The sequence below is a fragment of the Cynara cardunculus genome (genome assembly GCF_001531365.2).
Source record: "Cynara cardunculus var. scolymus isolate 2C chromosome LG 10, CcrdV1, whole genome shotgun sequence".
Classification (NCBI taxonomy): Eukaryota; Viridiplantae; Streptophyta; class Magnoliopsida; order Asterales; family Asteraceae; genus Cynara; species Cynara cardunculus.
In genome coordinates, this window is record NC_037537.1 from 11,232,662 (window position 1) to 11,237,787 (window position 5,126).

Sequence of the window (5,126 nt, forward strand, 5' to 3'; positions counted from 1 at the left end):
CGCCATTACATCTCTCTCGCGGTTACACCGCGATTACATCTCTCTCGCGGTTACACCGCCATTACATCTCTCTCGCGGTTACACCGCCATTACATCTCAAAAGTTTAACACATTAGCCGGATTTGAAGTCCAGTCAACCTTGTATAAGCTTTGTCCGGTTAACACTTAGAATTAAGTCAATATCTTTGTCCGGATAATAAGTCCGGACAATACCCCGCTCACAACTTAATCGATTTAAAACAATCCGGACAATACATCGYCCAACCTTTGACCGATTTAGATGAGATCCGGTCACCTCTTGACCGGTTTAAGGAGAACTCCGGACACTCTTTGTCCGGTTTAAAGACTTAACTAAATATTTATGAAATGTAGTTCATAAATAGTAGATTCTAGCACTAAAAGATGTAATAACCAATACTTTACAGCAATATACACTCACCTTAAACAAATAATCCTGATCCTGAATTCTCTTCTTCTTCTTTGCCAATTCGTATGATTCAAAAGAAGGATTTCCTATTATAACAAGAGTGTAACCTTTTTATCTTGACAAAAGTTTTCTATATATAGTAATAAGGAAACAAGTTGGGCGGTGTCTCCAGCCGACTCCCCCTTGCTTTTAAAATTATTCCCCAATATACACACCTTAAAAATCTTCACATAATACTAACACACACACACATATATATAAATATATATATATATATGTTCAAAAATCTTAAATCAAAACTTGAAACTTGAATATTACAACATTCCCTCCTTAAAAGAATTCCGTCCCGGAATTCCATTTAAGCAAAAAGGTAAGGATACTTCATCCGCATTTCAGACTCTGATTCTCATGTGGCGTTTGGTCCTTTGTGATAACGCCATTGAACCTTTACTAACCCAATTTCTTTGTTTCGCAACTTCTTTACTCTGTAGTCAGTAATCTGTTTAGGGGTTTCTTCATAGCATAATTTTTCATCTACCTTAATTTCAGGTAATGGTATTGCCACATCTGGACTTATTAGACATTTTCTCAAATTCGACACATGAAACGTGTCATGAATCCCACTTAATTCCAATGGAAGTTCTAATTTTTAAGCCACTTCCCCAATCCTTCTAATAATAGGGAATGGTCCAACATATCTTGGACTTAATTTTCCTCTTTTTCCAAAACGTATCATTCCTTTCCAAGGTGATACTTTTAACATCACTCTATCACCTTCTTGGAATTGAATTGGCTTCCGACGTTTATCTGCATAACTTCTTTGTCTATCCTGTGCCGCTTTCATTCGTTCTCGTACTACTCTAATTTTATCTGCAGTTTGCTGAACTAACTCAGGCCTAGCTAACTGTTTTTCACCTATTTCATTCCAACACAATGGAGTTCGACATTTTCTCCCATACAGAACTTCGAAAGGTGCTGCCTGAATACTTGAATGGTAGCTATTGTTGTATGCAAATTCCACCAGAGCCAAATGACTATCCCATGATCCTCCAAAATCAATTACACATGCTCTAAGCATATCTTCTAAAGTTTGGATCGTTCGTTCACTTTGTCCATCAGTCTGAGGGTGATAAGCTGTACTTAGCTTAATTTGCGAACCCATTTCTCTTTGGAAGCTCTTCCAAAACATAGAAGTGAACTGACTATCTCTATCAGAAACAATTGATAGAGGAACACCATGTCGTGTCACTACCTCATCAATGTATAATTTTGCCAATCTCTCCATCGAATATGACTCTTTCATAGGTAAGAAGTGTGCAGATTTAGATAACCGATCTATTATCACCCATATAGCATCATACCCTTTTGATGTTTTTGGTAATTTGGTTATGAAATCCATAGTGATATGTTCCCACTTCCACACCGAAATTTATAAAGATTGTAACTTACCATAAGGACGCTGGTGTTCAATCTTTACTTGGAGATATGTCAGGCATTGCTCAACATGTTTAGCAATATCTTTCTTCATACCTTGCCACCAATAATGTTGCTTCAAATCCCGATACATTTTATTTGTACCTGGATGAATTGCAAAACGTGACTTATGTGCCTCACCCAAAATACGTTTTCTGAGATCACCATAGCATGATACCCAAATTTTGTTCTGGAACTTCCAAAACTCTCTATCATCTTTCACAAATTCAGATATCAATCCACCTATTCTTTCTTGTTTAATCTTATCTTCCTTCATTGCCTCATGTTGAAATTCTCGCAATTCTTCCTGAATACTAGGTAGCAATTCAAGTCGTAAAGCCATAGCTTTGATGGTTCCACTTTTCTCTTGTCGACTTAATGCATCGGCTACTACGTTTGCCTTTCCTGGATGATATAAAATTTCATAATCATAATCACTTACCAATTCCAACCATCTTCTCTGACGCATATTCAGATCCTTCTGATGGAACAGATGTTGCAAGCTCTTATGATCTGTGAAGATTTGGCATTTCGTTCCATACAAATAATGCCTCCATATCTTCAAAGCAAACACTACTGCCGCCAATTTCATATCGTGAGTAGCATACTGCCTTTCATGATCTTTTAACTGTCTAGAAGCATAAGCTATTACCTTTCCATGTTGCATTAGTACACAACCCAAACCCATCTTTGACGCGTCACCCTAAACTACAAAATCTTTCATTCCATCTGGTAAAGATAGAATTGGTGCACTGCATAACTTATCCTTCAATATCTGAAAAGCCTAAACTTGTGCTTCATCCCACTCATATTTCACATTCTTCTTGGTTAGCTTCGTTAATGGAGTAGCTATACGAGAGAAATCATGTATAAACTTACGATAATACCCAGCCAATCCAAGAAAACTTCTGACTTCAGTTGAAGTCTTTGGAGCTTCCCATTTTTCAATAGCTTCAATCTTGAGTGGATCTACTTTAATTCCTTCTTTTGAGATAACATGCCCCAAAAACTGAAATTCTCGTAACCAAAATTCACATTTTTACATCTTGGCATACAGTTTCTCTTGCTTCAACAATTCCAGAAGTAATCTCAAATGATGTGCATGTTCTTCTTTCGACCGAGAATATATCAAAATATCATCAATGAAAACAATCACAAATTTATCAAGATAGGGACGACACACCCTATTCATCATGTCCATAAAGGTTGCAGGTGCATTTGTGAGTCCAAATGGCATAACCAGGAATTCATAATGACCATACCGTATACGGAATGCCGTTTTCGACACATCTTCATTCCAAATCTTCAATTGATGATAACCGGACCGTAAATCAATCTTTGAAAAATAAATAGCCCCAACCAATTGATCAAACAAATCATCAATTCTTGGGAGGGGATACTTATTTTTGATTGTCAATTTATTCAGTTCCCGATAATCAATGCACATCCTCATTGATCCATCATTCTTTTTCACAAAAAGCACCGGCGCACTCCACGGGGAAGTACTTGGTCGGATAAAATCTTTATCCAACAATTCTTTCAATTGAGACATTAACTCATTTAACTCAGAAGAAGCTAATCTATATGGTGTACGTGCAACAGGTGTTGCTCCAGGAATTAATTCGATCTGAAATTCTATCATTCGGTCTGGAGGTAGACTCATCAAATCTTCTGGAAATACCTCAGGAAATTATCTTACGACTGGGATATCCTCCATCTTTCCCTTCTCTTTCTTCATATCTATAGCATATGCAAGAAAACTAACACATCCCTTTTGTACATACTTTCGAGCCTTCAAGACTGAAATAAGACTAGGGTAACGATCCCGCCGATCTCCATAAATCACAACTCTTCCTTTTTTTGGTAAGTCTATATGAATCATCTTTTCATTACAGACTATGTTGGCTTCGTTTTCAACTAACCAATCCATGCCTATAATTATATCAAATTCCCTTAAAGGCAAAGGAAATAACTGTATAGGCACTTCACACCTTTCTATACTTATGAAGCATTCATCTATCTTTTCCTTAATTGAAACTTCACTATCATTTGTTGTTTCCACAATTAAATCCTCACTCAACGTTTTAGATTCTAAATGTGCACAATTAACAAATGACGGTGACACAAAAGAACGATTTGCACCCGAGTCAAATAAAACTTTGGCACATACTGAATTAACAAGGAATGTACGTGTTACCACTTCAGGATGCTCTTCTGCCTCGCCTCTCGTCATCTGAAAGGCTCTCCCTTTCGCATTATATTTTGCTTGATTATCCATTTGTCCATGACCAGTTGGAACATAACCAGGTCCTCGGCCTCCAGAATATCCAGATCCCCTTCCTCCAACAAAATCAGACCCTCGACCCTTTGCTTGCGGACAATCAGCATTTACATGTTGAGACGAATTACAAGTAAAACACCTCCGCATCATCTGACAGTCTCGAGCTATATGTCCTGGTTCTTGACATTTAAAGCATACACGAGATTCTGTATTGCAATTTCCCTGATGTATCTTATGACATCGGGTACACGCCCTATCAGCAAATCTTGAGACTGGCCGATTCAAATTTTTCATAAACCTCGGTCTACGGAAATCAGTTACTGTAGCTTCCCCCTTTCTTTTCTCTCCAACCTTTTCTTGTGGTTGTCGGTTAATGTCTTGTTCTAGAATTTCAGCAGCATCAACTGCCGCTTGAAATGTTGTCGGATTCTGGATATCACATATTTCCGAAGATTCGACTCCAACCCCCAGATATACTTTTTTACTTACTGTTTTCAGATATAATATAGGCTTCAGCAAACCTAGATTGTTCCATGAAAACTTCTGTATATTGGCGGACTGACATGTTTCCTTGTTCAAGACGAAGGAAATCATCTTCCAATTTTCGTACTGCAACTTCAGAACAATACTGCATTTTAAACTTAACCATAAATTCTTCCTACAACATGGTCTTCAAAATGTTCGGATCTGAACTGGACAGGACTTCCCACCAGTATAAAGCACTTGATCTCAAACGAGATACAACAAACATGACTTTGTCCTCTTCTGCACTTTTACTAATTTGCAGACTCAACTCTATCTCCTTAAGCCAACACATGGCTTTAACAGGATCACGCTCACCARAAAACTTGGGAGGTTTACAAGCAAGAAACATTTTGATATCTCCTCCTTTTTGTACTGAGGACGAAGTAAGGGGTATAGATATACCAGTTACCGGTGTACTAG